We start from the raw sequence: 15,822 nt of genomic DNA on the forward strand, positions 1-15,822 counted from the left end.
CACACTGCCGTCTAAATACACACGCGCGCACACGCAGGCGCACACACACACACACACGCGCGCGCGGGCGCACACACACGCGCGCGCGCGCACACACACACACACGCGCGCGCGCACACACACACGCGCGCACACACATTCCTGCAATTTTTTTAACTATAGAGAAGTAACCTAGTGTCACATTTTATAAATCCTTAATACTTAAAAATGGATCTTGGAATGATGGTCAGCATGTCTGCAGCATGAATTCATAGTATTTACGATCTAGTATTTGACCTGTAAATATGTAAAAAAGAGAAGTATTCATATATTTGTCCTTACACGTCATGTTCATCTTTCCCTGTGGCCTCATTTGCTCCTCTGTGCCAACTCCCTTTCATCTTTTAACGTTTCAATACAGTTTTTAGCTACTTGAAGGTTTTTGTTTGTTTTTCCCCCCAAAGTGAATCATCCATCTATTTTTGTATTTTATTAGTTACTTTCCATTTTATGTCCGCTCTGTCATCACACTGAAGCGTGATAGTTATGTCAGTATTATTCATTTCTCACAGACCTGCCTTTCACCTTGCTAATATATGGAAGCACTGAATAAACAGTCAATTTGTCATGTTTTTGTATGAAGGTGTTAAAATGTTGAGTTGTACGGCCTTTCCTGCCTCGTGGACTTTTCACCGGTATCGTTTGAATAAATCAAACTGGTAATGAAAAGTGTTGTTACTGATATGGAAGCAAAACAGAGACAAAGATCTGAATGTGAAAATCCATTGAATTTGGAAATGAAATTTCGACACCACTGAATTAATAGAATCCGTGTATCATATCATTCGTTCTTTTCATATTCAATTATCCACTTATCCGAAAATGGAAAAATGGCTTGTTATTTTATTATTCATTTACAGATCCAAAACGAAACAGGGAAAAAAAAAACAAACAACTCGTTTTCCGTTCTTTCAATCTCACGCTCAAGTTAAAAATAAGCGATTAGAAAACGGGTCAAATGTCCAGGTTTCATTTGAACATTTTTTTCTTTTTCGATTGACTATGACCCAGAAGTTACTGGTTTCTTCACATGTTGTGCTGGATAAAGGTGTTTTTATTTTGGTTTATTTGTTTAGTTTTTTGCTGAAGAGCATGGGGAGATTCGTACTGTTTAAGGGAGCCAAATGTGTAACCCTCAAAGAAGACTTCAAAAATATTAACTGCAGTTAAACCAGTCAATAATCCTTTATAATCCTATAAACGTTTTTGTATTTACGCTTTTACATTTTAGAAAATGGGCAAAAACAAGTTTAAAGAGAGGCTGTAATAAAAATACAGTTTTTGGAGTATCAGGGTCGGTGCAGTGGCTTTGTAGTTAGCTTCTTTGCTTCACACCCCCAGGTTGTACTCTGGTTTCCTCCCCTAGTCCAAAGACATACGTTGTAAATTGTCCATAGTGTGTGAACAGGTGTATGATGGGCTTACACCTCGTCCACGGTGGCCCCCGCCTTGTGCCCCGAGTCCCCTGAGATAGACTCCAGGGTGACCCTGTGTAAGATCGATGGAATATCTGATTTAATGAACACTGAAAAACTTTTCATTTCTTTTTTTGAAAGCATGTAACATCAGCACGACGTATGGGGTTCACCGAAACGGGACTATTGAAGACTCGAGTAGCCGGCTCTTTTTCCAGTCTGTGTAGCCTCACATTCCTGTTATTGGGTGACACGGGTGGAATCCAATGAGGTTTTCTACTGTTCTCAAGGTTTGGCATGCTGTGCGTCCTGAGATGCTTTTCCGCTCACCATGTATGTAAAGAGAGGTTGTTTGACGTTACCAGGGCCGTCCTATTAACTTGACCCAGTCTGGCCATTCTCCTTTCGTCAACGAGGTGTTTCCACCGCGAGAACTGCCACTTACCGGATGTTTTTCACACAAGTATGTGTGTGTGGAAATCCTAGGAGAGCCGCAGTTTCTGGAATACTCAAACCAGACCATTTAGAATCTACAACCATGCCACGGATAAAATCACTGGATTACATTCTGGTGTTTGATGTGAATATTGACTGAAGCTCTTCATCTGATCCTGCTTGATGTTGTACATTGTGGTGTTGCCATATGATTGCCTGATTGGATAATTGTATGAATGAGCACATGTACAAGTGATCAGTGAGCACATCTATCTACCATAGAGGTACTTTGGGGCAATACTTGACAATGTACCTGACTTTGTTAGATTTGTGGCCAAGTTGAAGAAGCTTTTGACATCCCAATGGAGAAAAAAAAATAAAACAATCCGAGACAAATTCACTTTCAGTCTTTTTTTTTTATTATTGTTTTTTTCCCCCTTCATGTTAATCTCTTTCTACAGAACCCGTCCAAACTTCATACGTCAATGCAGTAAGCAAGATAAACTGTCTACAGCTGAAGAATCTAAGCATGCATCTGTTTTCACCCTTATAGAAAAAATTTAGCAGTTCCTATCCAAAAGACACCAAGAGCCCAGATGTCCTTAGAAACTAAATGTAACCTCCAACTCGTGGCCTTTTCAGTAACTCGATTCGAAGACGTCGCCACACTGATCACAGTGCATCCTTCAAATCCACCGTGCAGCGGAAATGGACCAGTCGATTTAAACGGATTGTTGAAAATGTACGTTGTTCAAGGCATTTGTGAATTTGAAATTTCGCTACAAACCGAGTATGAACAGTCGCCCGAATCTGAGGCAAAAACACACGAAGGAACGAGATCACGTCGTCATTGCCTTGTCTTTGGTGTTCTACATTTTTGACAAAAGTAACACCAGAGATGCTGCGTTAAAGTGGTCAAGAAAATTACACCAGAGTAAAAAAAAAATCACATTGGGTTAGATTTAAAACATCGACTGAAACTCTCGATAGGACGTGACATTGTTGGAGAGTTGCATACGAGCGGACATTCAACGATATTTAGTAGAAGCCTTGTGGATGTTTTTGTCTGTGTTCGTCTGTAATATATTGGACTGTCCTACCAAGAGTTCGACCACGTACACATTCAACTGAAGCTCATACAGTCAGCATACTGAACTCTCCTTTTTGCCATAGTGCGGCCGCTTAACAGGATAAGGCCTCAGAAGTCAAGCACCAGCAGCTTGTGGCTAAAAAGCTGCAGCAGAATTGAGCTCGGCTAGGAGGTGACGGGTGACAGAAAAAAGCCGGGGAACCTCGCAAAGGAAAACAGGGCTGTGTTCCAAATCTTTTATTGCCTCCTCTTCAAACTCCAGAAACCTCTGGGCCCTACAGCTAAATCCAAAGCTGAGGAAAACAACCGTTCAACTAAGAAGGCCTTCTCAAACACAGTGTTTGAGCGAAGGGAGGAAATGATCAAACACGGATCAATTGGAACACAGCCCATACAGCAAAACCATAAAAAGGTGCCATAGAGTGTAAATGATTAAGAAAGACACAAATCTAAGCCCAAACACTTCATATGACCATTGATATGACTGCTAACGAAATCTATTGTACTGTAGCTACACTGCTACAAGTGTACATAAAGATACACCGATACAACCAGTTGAACATGAATAACACGCAAAGCACATTTCACAAGCACGATATCTTTCAAAAATGTCCAAAAGCACAAATTCCCTAATAAAGGAAAAAGACATGTTTGTGCTAACATGTAAGACTTGAGTTTCTACATCTTCCAAACAAGTACACTTGAGCGTCTTCGTTACTGTAAGCTCGGCTCTGAAAATCTGCTACCACTGTTGTACCGGTAAGCACACACACACACAGAGCAAGTTAGCAAAGATTGGTCAACAAGGTTTCTTCAACACAACCACCTTTTCATACACGTACGCTCACTTCATATTGTCAGTCCCTTTTTAAAAGTGAATTAAACCATGAGCAGCTATCTTCTCAAAAGTCCTGTTCAATTTCAGAGCACAAAAAAACTGCCTATATACACACACACAACAATTCAGTCCCACGGCTCTGAAAGAAATGCAGAGCACAAATGTACAAATCACTGCAATTTCTGTTTTTCTTAAATGTGAAAAGGATGCTTGTAAAAAGATGATAAATCTTCACTGGGAATTACTTTAAGGTCATCAACAATTAATTTATAAATCAGGGGAGCCTGGCTCTGGTCCTGAATTCCTGTAATCATGCACAGTGTGATGATTTCTCATCTAACACTCCTACCTAATGACCCGAGGACTTAAATCGGGTGTGATTCAGGAAAATTCCCAAACTGTAAATCACACACACACACACACACACACACACACACACACCCCTCTACTGCATCCTCCAGGAAACACACGAAGGAAACCTCACCTTTCCCGGCTTCTGATACACTCATTCATCTGCTTTAAATATACTTTTTTTCTACACATCCTCAATTCACAGCACCTGTTAATTCTTTATTTCCTTTTTTCTACATCACTCACTCACTCTCTTAAACTCTCTCTCTCTACTAAACTAATTATACACAACCTCAGCTCACCCTTAAGATATAACCGTTAAGTAAAATTTTCCTTCAGCCATCAGAAGAATACATTAACTCTGACGTGTTTGACTGATAGCATTTCGCTTCCGTTCTTGCAGTTTTGTAAACATCGAGTATACGGACGCTCCGATCGCAGGCTTGATCTCGTATAGCTCGTATCTTTAACCCTGCAATTACACGGTTTTAAGCTAAATTAAGCTACTTAGATCGTCAACACTGTACGAAACATTCCCAATAAAATCTTGGACAAATCCTGTAACAAATTCATGCGCGTTCTCCGTTTTTGATCACACGATGCGGATTCTCTAATGATAGACGTGCGATTAAAGAAAATGACCACATCCTCAATCCTTACATCATCAATCAGCATGATCTGGGGTTGTGTAGAAAGCGGGCTTGTATGAACACGTGTGTGTGCGTGTGGCTTTTACCTGCCAGTTGTAATACATGTGGCAGAGTTTGTAGGCGAGTCTCTGCATGTGGTCTGGTTTGAGGACACTGCTGTCGTACACCACGTTGTAGTGAGTGGGGGCCACACTGCCGAAGCGCACTTTGTGACTCACAATGAAGAAGTTGTACCTGACAAATCAAGCCATCAGTGTTTAAAACACACCGAACGCAACCTGAAGCTGCGATCAGAAAGACACGTAATCTTCACCCATGGCCTTGATGGACTGCGTGAACTGAGGCACTTCGTAGTCGACTACGCGCAGCAGCACGCCGTCTCGGTACACCACCATGCGTGACAGCAAACATTCGTTGTATTTGAAGTAGGCCTTCAGCGCAGCTGAGGAAAAGAAATCAAAACAAAAAGCCATGTCTTAATGCGCTTCTTAACTGAAGCGACAATTCTAAAATTGCTCGCTTTTTCTCCCACGTTCCGTCAGACTGCAGTGCGAGTATTTCATCCTGAGTGTAAAGTCGGAATTCAAAGAGACTGCAGTGTAACGAGGTCATTTATGAGCATGATGTTCCTCCCAGAGTGCATTTCATACCGTGCACACTTTGAAAACCACCTGAGAGAAGGACGGTGCTCTCATGGTTACAGAGCAGTGGCACATAGCATACAGAGCACATAGCATACAGAGCACGGCCCAGACCCTTTATGAGGAAGATGAAGGTGGCGGTAGCAGCGAGGAAAACAACGTTCAGAGGATTCAAGAATAAAAAAATTGTGATTCTGTCCTTCAACTGGAAGGAAATGGAAATACAGAGAACAGTGTGTGAGATTAAGAGAACCAGCTCAGGCCTGAGTAAAGAATCCTGAGATGCAGGAAGTAGTGTTAAAAGTCTCTGAAATTTCCCACCACTGAGCTGAAAAACTCTTGTTGGATTCATAATCTTTGCTGATCGTTTGTAGTGGTAACAATATGCAGATATTCGAGGGATTAAAAAATATAAACAAATAAAGAAACCATGAGCATGCTGCTATATGTAGAAAGATTATCAACCAACGACAGGATGGTGTAATGTGACGCAGCACTAGGCTAAACAGGTCTTCCTGATGCTTTTTATTCCTTATACCACAGCAATTTGACAATTAAACATTTTATTCATTAAAAGAACGATATTGTACTTTTTCTCTCTCCTAAAGTTACGATGAACCACAAAGGGTAATGCCCTCTCTTCTGAAGACTGGGGGAAAAGTTCAAATCTAAAATCTAGTTCATTAAACACAACCCTTCTTTAAGCTGTTTACAGAGTCCACACAAGTCATGCTTTAAGTACCTGGACATGCCCGGGTTGAGGCTGGCCACCAGTGCACCGATGGATCTCTTTCCTGCGGCACTGTCGTGGTAGCAGTCGATACCAACATCATCAGGTGCTTCAACTGAAAGAGCAGGAGAAGTCACTAAAACAATGTTTTAATAGAATAACATCAGGGTTAGGAGGTGCCACTGTTGATCAGTTACAAGATCAGATATGCTTTTAAGTGATGATTTTGGTTTTAGTTGAAATCCCAATGCCGGATATATTTCAGTTACTGGAAAAACTCCCAGTGCTTGAAGAACAGAACCGTACCGGGATCTCGACGCTCCACGGCTCTCCTTCCATCTTGCAGTTCATCTGCAAGGAGATCTTTGTGGCTATGGTCATGAGGGTCTGAGGTCTGCTGAGGGTGCGAGCCACCACACACTGGCTTGGAGTGGGACAGTCCACACACAGGTACTTCTTCACGCAATCGTATTTATCCTTACGGTTGGTTGACAGGATCACAACCACCTTACACACATGATTTAAAGTGAGTGCTTCAGAACAAGAAGTAATGGTAATCTGTAGAATGAGGCTGTTAATCTGAAATTATCTTATGCCGTATGCTTAGACCCATAAAAGGATATACTGTGACAAAAATCACATAGAAGCAGTTGCACTGCACTGCGTGTGTCACATCACAAAAGGTGAAACGACTTTAACAAAGAAAATCAAACAGCAATATCCTTAAACATTCAATTTAAAAATTAAATAAATAAATAAAAACAGTTTCATTTGACTTATTTACTAGAAGTGTCATGATCCTAGCTTTTATTTTCCTTAATGGAAAGCTTGAGTATCAGCCGATACCCATCCGATATTGTTTTCTTTAAGATCTACAACGCTCATTATTTTAACTGAAGCACTCGGTTTACCATTAAACTTTCATACAAAAACCCATACATAAAAGTATGAATATAATGAATTCAATCCTAGTGAAAGAACAGTCACGTCTCTTTTACATGCATCAGTTATATGATTTGATTTCTGTTATCTCTGATAGCTGAGCCACCGTTTTTTTTGTTGCTATCAGGTCCTGGATCAGTGCCATGTAGGGATGCACGATTATGGCCAAAATGATAATCCCGATTATTTTGATTAATACTGAGATCTCGATTATCACGATTATTCAGTGATTTTAGTGATAACATATTTTGTATTGCACTTTCACATTTATTAAGTTCTCTCATGCCACAATACAACACACAAGTAGGCATGAGAAAACTTGAGCTGGTCAATTATGACAGAATTTAGGAACATAGTGTGAGCCATGACACATTAATTTACATTCTGATAAACTAAATCTAATATTTTCAGTTCATTTTACAGACTGTATGCACAAAACAACCGTTAACCTGTTTACCTTGTAAACAAATACAATAAACCTCAATGTTCAGTGTTTGAAGTCTGCTCCTCTTAAATATATTTAAAGCTGCACTATTAGACATTTCCACTGTCATGGTTCTGGGCTGGAGTCAGTTCTCGAACCGCTCTGTGTGTATTGTGTAGATATCTGAATAATCTCATATAGGATGTGATTGGGTGAGTTCATTTACCCGTCAGATGCAAAGCGCTTTAGTTTAATGGTGTTCATTACTGATGCGCCGATCAGGATTTTTACAGATGATACTGATCCAGATACCAATCTTTTTTTATTTAAACTTTAATCAGGAAGTCTGTCATAAACAGTTAAAATGTAAGCTCTCTGCTCATGGTCACTATTAACTGAATTAAAATAATAGCAATGATACTGTTGGTTAATTGATAAATAAACAAACAAAATATTTATTTTTAGATATCTTAAAAACAATAGAGTCCTAATTAAAAGTAGACTAACACAAAAGTGATCCATATTAGGAAAAAGGCTAATAGCTTTCAATGAAATAGCAAACTATGCTTAATGTCAAATTGATATTAAATGCAACCCATAGTAATTAAACATTATTTCATTTCTCATTTCATTTATATTTAATTAAGTTATATATATATATATATATCTATATATCTCCAACCTGGAGCCTATCCCAGGGAGCATCGGGCACAAGGCGGGGTACACCCTGGACAGTCCATCGCAGGGCACAATCACATACACACTCACACACCCATTCATACACTACAGACATCATGCTCCATGTAATGTTTGCGATATCCAGTTATTTGTTAAACGCTAACGCATTGCAATGTTATAAACTACCTCCTAATGGACCACCATGCATCTCCATTCAGCCCGTGTCCTGTCAGCTAAATGTAGCCTCATGTCACTAATAATTATTCACATGTTCATGCTTTCAATAAATCTTTTTATCCTGCCACCGTATCAGTGAATTTAAACTAATGCTTGCTTTCAGAGTATAAGGGGTGTGTGTGCGTTTAGGAGTGCACCTTAGCACTTATTAGTCATGGTCAGAGTGTTTGAACTAAAATATCCCTCTCTCTCTCTCTGCCAGTATCAGCCAGAGGAGGATGTCCTCCAGGAGTTTTTAATTTTATAATTTTTTTTAAATCTCTCTTTTTTTTTTTAAATAAAAAAGCACATCGTGGTATTGAGCATCGTGTACTTTTGGTGGTATCGGTACCAACGACTAGATTTTTGCTATCGAGACATCCCGAATACGTAAGGAAATAGGATCAACTCTGCATACAGGGCAGCTTTGTGTGATGGGGGACTTGCGTAGTGATTCCACATCCGCGGCGTGTGGCTCTTCTAAGACATCTACACGAAACCCATCCAGGAATTACCAGGATGAAAGGCCTGGTGCGTAGCTATATGTGGTTGCCACACTTGGATGCAGAGGTGGAAGCATTGGTCAAATCGTGTGCAGTCTGTCAGGAAAACAGAAACGCTCCGGCAAACGCGCCACTGCATGCATAGGAGTTGCCAGAGCAACCGTGGAGAAGGATTCACATTGATTACGATGCACCGTGGATGGGTAGAATGTTCTTGATCGTGGTAGAGGCATTCTCAAAATGGATAGAGGCTTATCTGTTAATCAAGTCTACATCCACATTTACCATTCAGTGCTTAAGACAAACCTTTAGCCAACACAGGATACCAGATGTAGTGATGTCAGACCATAGCAGTTTTTTTGTTTTTTACCAGTGCTGAATTCCAAGAGTTTATCGAAAGAAACGGAATCAAACACAACCACAGCACCCTACCATGCATCTTCCAGTGGTCTGGCTGAAAGGGCCATTCAAACACCCAAAACCCTGATGAAAAAGAGTGCTGGAGAGTCCATTGAAAAAGCTAGCCAGAGTGCTGTTCAGTTACCGAACGACGCCACAGTCGACCACTGGCAAATCAGCCACTAAACTGCTGTGTGGAAGGAAACTGGTCTACACAGGGTCTCATTGAGACAAACAATTGAGACAAAAATGGTACCATGACCAACATGCAAAGGAAAGATATCTTGTGGTGGGTGACCCAGTGTATATTAGGAACTTCAGCTCTGGACCTACTTTTATTCCAGGAACAGTTCAGAAAAAGACTGGTCCTGTATGGTGCACAGTAGCATTGGGAAGTGGGCAAGTAGTGCACTGACATACTGATCAGGTGAGAGATGGGCACAATGCAACATCCGTAGCACCAGCACCAGAGTTGTAAGACACTTCACGGCCAGATGTTGACATTCCAGTGCCTTCTACAAAAGACTCAGGTTCCTCATTCTCTGAGGAAAGTCACAAACAAAAACTGGGAGGAACTTCTGAAGTGGCTGTGTCAGAAACTTTCCTTGGGATGGAAAACCCTGAGTTGAGAACATCTACATGTACTAAATCTCCAAGCTATCTGAAAGATTATAATTAGTGTAGTGGTGAGTTCCACAACCGCAGGACAAGAATGAACCCAGGAACTGAACTGAATCTCAAGAGAAAGTAGGGCATGCAATAAGACAATGGCCCAAAACAAAGAATGGTTAAAGAACAATAAAGTTATTGGTTTGGAATGGCCAAAACTGATGTCCAAGCCCATGTGCAGGACTAATCAACAGTTACTGGAAATGATTAGTTGCAGTTATTGCTGCACAAGGGGGTCAGACCAGATACTGAAGGCAAAAGTTTCACATACTTTTGCCACTCCCAGATATGTAATATTGGATTATTTTCTGCAATAAATAAATGACCAAGTATAATTTGTGTCACATTTGTTTAAATGGGTTCTCTTTGTGTAGTTTTAGGACTTGTCTGAAAATCTTGTGTCTATTTATGTAGAAATATAGAAAACTCTAAAGGGTTCAAACTTTCAAGCACCACTGTAGCTGTGAAGTGCAGCAAAAGGTTGTTGAGCTTCACAAAATGGGAAGTGTCTATAAGAAAATAGCACAAGCATCGAAAATGCTCCTTTCCACCATCAGGGCAATAATTAAGAAGTTCCAGTCAACTGGAAATGTTATGAATCAACCTGGAATTGGACGTGTGTCTATATCGTCTCAACACACTGAAGAGGACGGTTCGAGTGGACAAAACATCTCCAAGGATCACAGCTGGAGAATTGCAGGAGTTAGTTGTGTCTAGGGGCCAGAAAGTCTCCAAAACTACAATCTGAAGTCACCTACATCACCACAAGTTGTTGGAAGGGTTTCAAGAAAAAAGCCTCTACTCTCATCCAAAAACACACTCAGGTGTCTTCACTTGGCCAGACACTACTGGAACTTCAAATGGGATCGGGTTCTATGGTCAGATGAAACCAAAATAGAGCTTTTTGGTAATAAACACCAGAGGTGGTTTTGAAGCACACAGAGAGGTAGCCATATGGAAAAGTACCTCATGCCCACGGTTAAATATGGTGGTGGATCTTTAATGTTTTGGGAATGTTTTTCTGCCAGAGGACCTGGACATTTTGCTAGGATACATGGCATCATGGACTCTACCAAATATCAACAGATATTAAATAAAAACCTGACTGCCTCTGCCAGAAAGATTAAAATGGGCCATGGTTGGATCTTCCAGCAGGACAGTGATCCAAAACATACATCAAAGTCAACACAAAATCGGTTTACTGACCACAAAATCATCAAGTCATTTAACACTAATGAGCAGTATTAAAAATATTAACATGGATATCTGAATCTGATAATAAAATTAACTTCTACTTGCAGTCAAATTTTGTAGTGTTTAGGACATTCAATACCCTTCCGTCCAAAAGAAACCAAAAGGGGGTACAAACTTTTACACTCCACTGTATTTGGTTGAAATTGCGCTTATAGAAGAACTGAACAGCAACGTTTCCATACAGGTTTTAGTGAAATGTTTAACAATAGCAACTTGACTTGAAATGGATGATGTTTATTAGCGTGGCCTGTGCCCAAATCCTGCATGACTGCATATCTAGGTACACTACACACGGTCTGAACGAACGGAGTCTCTACCGCACCTAGTGCACTAGAGATAGAGATTCCATACAAGGTGATTTGGGACGGAGCCAGTGCACAGAAACCGTTTCCCTGCGAGAGGCGCAGGTGGAGCTGGAGCTGTGTGACTGATTTGTGCACCTGTGACTACAGAACTACCTCAAGTCTCCACACAGAGAGCTGTTCAAGAGAAAAACACTCCTAAAGAACAAATCACTGCGCCAGCAAGACATCAACCCTTTAACTAGACGTTCATCCCAATTCCACACAAATACCGCGGAACTATTTAGGGCTGAGAGACAGTTCAAAAAGCACTGAAAATAAAGTCACTTGGTAAACAGTTGCTCTCTGCGTCACCCAGACAGCGAGGCGGATAAACTACAAGTTCCCGAGAAGCGTCAGATTTACTAAACTAACCAGTTCACCGTTTATCCGGCGCTAAATAAACTCCCACCGAGTTAACTCAAGTTAGTTCTTTATACTAAAACAGCCGCAGAGCTAACAAGCTAGCAGCTTAGCGAATAAATAAGGCCAAACGCGTTCACCTACCCACCTACAGTCGGATGTGAAGTCTACAAGTTGCTCAATGCTGCGTTTTCTCTCCACTTCTGTAGTTCTCCGTCATTAAATGCGGTTCAGAGACGGCTTCCATTACACCAATCACCAGCCCTGAGTGAGTAAACCACGCGCCATGTACAACCTGCTACCTTTAACAGACAGGGCGTTAGCCACGCCCACGGACGCCAGGGAGGATAATATGATTGGTTCGAACGTGCGTGGTGGGTGGAGCCACGAGAGAGTCCGTTTCCAATTAATAATAACAAGCTGTAACTTTTAGGCTAAAAAGTTGAATTTTGGTCTCATCAGGTATCATAACACATTATTTCACATGGTTTGGGGAGATTGGATGTATTTTTATGTACTTTTTGGTTATAAAAGGCTTCCGTCTTGCCACCCTACCCCAAAGCCCAGAGATATGAAGAATTTGGGAGATTGTTGTCACATGTAGGGAGAAACCAGTACAATTCACTGTGTGCAGATAAAGTAAAAATGACCACTGAAAGGTAACATTATCATTTATTTCATGCCATACCAGCGTAACACAAAAATGATGATGATGTATGATGATGATGATAATAATAATAATACATTATATCCCTTCACTTTATATCTCTCCACTTACTGTATTTTAAGACATTCCCAATGTACCTGAACCATGCTGTCTAGAATTATTGAGCTATGTTTAGGAATTTGGGACTGCTTGAAAATGATTAGATTATAAACATCTGTACATGATTTGAATTAACTTTATGCTTCTTTTGTTACAGCAGTACATCTTATTCATACATTATATACATGAATATTATTTGTCATGACAAATTTACACCAATCAGCCATAACATTAAAACCACTGACAGGTGATGTGAATGTCATTGATTATCTCATTACAACAGCACCTGTCAAAGGATGGGATACACAGTATTAGGCAGCAATTGAACAGTCAGATCTTGAACTTGATGTTTTGAAAGCAGGATAAATGGTTAAGGATCTGAGCGACTCTGAAAAGAGCCAAATTGTGATGGCTAGCCGACAGGGACAGAGCTTCTCCAAAACAGCAGGTCTTGTGGGGTGTTCCTGGTATGCAGTGGTTAGTATCTACCAAAAGAGTTCAAGGTGTTGACTTGATCTCCAAATTCCCCAGATCTCAATCCGATTGAGCATCTGTGGGACATCAGATACCTGGGGACCCCACCTCACAACTTACAGGACTTAAAGGATCTGCTCCTAAAGTCTTGGTGCCAGATACCACAGCACACCTTCAGAGGTCTTGTGGAGTCCATGCCTCGACAAGTCAGAGCTGTTTTGGCAGTAAAAGGGGGACCTACACAATGTTAGGCAGGTGGTTTTAATGTTGTGGCTGATCAGTGTATATCACTTTTCCTCTCTCAGCTTGTACTGTATTTTAAAACTGTATTTTAAGACTTTCCCCAATGTACCTGAACCATGCTATCTAAAATGATCAAACCATATCTGGGAATTTTGGACAGCTTGAAAATTATTCAATTGTAAACATCTGTGTATGATTTTAACTAACTTTACAGAAGTACATCTTATACATATATGCATGATACATGTGTGGTATATATTTGTCATGACACATATATACAAATTGTCATGACCTCATAAAAAAAAATAGTCAAAGCATGTCATTTTTCCTAGCTTAAGATTTTTGGGGTCAACTTCCTGCTTGCTTTTGACTACACTCACATAATGTGGCTTCAATTCCTGTTGAAAATGTCATAATTACGAGGTGAATGCACATGAAAGTATAACCAGAACTCATATTTTTCAATGAGCTCCGACTTTATGAACTGAGAGTATGTTTAAAAAAAAAAAGCCTAAATTAAATCTCATTAGATTCAAGCAAGAATCTGTTTCATAAAGTCTTATTGTTTTCTTAAAAACCTTATTTTTTGGTTAATGGTGATGGACAGTGTGCATTGATTCGGTTTCTATTTTATAGCCACTCTAGCGTTTCACTTACAGTGTGTCATGGAATGACTGAAGGACAATATGCATACCTCTAAATTTTAAACTTTTTAAACAGGAACAACCCAGCCCCACCTGCCCCCATCATCCTGTGTGACTCCCCAGTCGATACTGTGCACTCCTTCCGCTTCCTGGGAACTATCATCACCAGGACCTCAAGTGGGAGCTGAACATCAGGTCTCTCATTTAAAAAATCAGAGAGTGTACTTCCTGTGGTAACTGAAGAAGTTCAACCTACCAAAGACAATTATGGTGCACTTCTACACCTCCATCATGAGTATGGTGAGTCCATACTCACCTCCTCCATCACCATCTAGTACACTGCTGCCACTGCCAAGGACAAGGACAGAGTGCAGCATGTCATTCACTCTGTTGAGAAGGTGATTGGCTGCAATCTGCCACCCCTTCATTACCTGTACACTTGCAGGACCCTGAAGTGGGCAGTCATGATTATGGCTGACCCCTCTCAAGCTGGACACAAACTTTTCCAGGCACTCCCCTCTGGGAGGAGGCTGCGGTCCATCAAGTCCAAAAACCTCACGCCACAAAAACAGTTTCTTCCCATCGACAACTGGCCTCATTAACAACACTGAAGACCCACCATGGTCTCTTATCCGCCTCCATGAACATTTACACATCACATTAACGAACAACCCCACATTGTTGTTTCATATGCGTTACATTAACACACAACTCAGACTGCTGTGTTCAACACATACTGTACTAATGTACAGTTAATGACTTTATTTTTATTTTCCTAAACCTTCCAAAACATAACTTCCTAACTCTCTCTTATTAATATTATATTATTTCTTGTATGTACTGTTATTGTTAAGCACCAGTACACCAAGACAAATTCCTTGTACATGTAAACCCACCGTACTTGACAATAAATCTGATTCTGATTCCCAACAAACATCACTGCGAAAGACCGTTCAAAACTATGTCATGCACTTAAAAATTTCACCAATTCAAGTAGGTTTCCACAAAAAAGTATAATAAACTCCACAGGTTGCATCGCACATTTTGAGATCATGCATTTATGGCTGCAAAAATCAGAAAAAAAACTGGAAATCCTGTAAGGACTGATATTGAATCTTGCTACTTTGCATTTCGTGGAATTTCAGAGTAATGAGGTCTAAAGCTGACATCCAAAATGTGTTTTAAAACATGTTCTGTAATGTGTTCTCCACAGTAAACACCTTACTCAACACAACATTCTTTCCCACGAGTACAGGCAGGCACGTATCCATCATGGAGCTTCCGGGAAGTGTGATGATCATTCCCCAGGATACCATGACTGGTGTAGTTAAAGGCAGCAGAGTGCAGCAGCACCATGTCATTGAAAGCTGGAAAGGCCTTTACCTCTACAAACAATTCGTCACTCAGTGTGAGAAAGAGGTGGCTGCATCGACAAAGTGCACCGAGGCTGGGGTGCTAGTCAGGCATGGAGTTATGGAAACATGCTAACTTTATACCTTAACAGCAGCGCACCCCTCACTCACGTACTCCAGTTTTAATCGAAGGTTCACATTTCAAATTCCTGTTGAAATCTTTCTGACCATGTTCATGTACAGTTTGTACAAGATTTAGTTCCACTTATTCCTACTGGTTATTGTAAAATGTTTAACAGAGGTACAGTATATTTTGAGATGTTTACATAACCTTTGAAAAGAAATGGTTGGTTTTAACTTTGCTT

At 40.5% G+C, this 15,822-nt stretch overlaps 1 pseudogene; it reads right to left on the reverse strand.

Annotated features, from left to right (window-relative positions):
- Positions 1-120: 120 nt before the first annotated feature.
- On the reverse strand, positions 121-14,704 carry LOC128604952 (uncharacterized; annotated as a pseudogene).
- Between the last annotated feature and the right edge of the window lie 1,118 nt (positions 14,705-15,822).

Source organism: Ictalurus furcatus, unplaced genomic scaffold (assembly GCF_023375685.1).
Source record: "Ictalurus furcatus strain D&B unplaced genomic scaffold, Billie_1.0 scf6, whole genome shotgun sequence".
Lineage (NCBI taxonomy): Eukaryota > Metazoa > Chordata > Actinopteri > Siluriformes > Ictaluridae > Ictalurus > Ictalurus furcatus.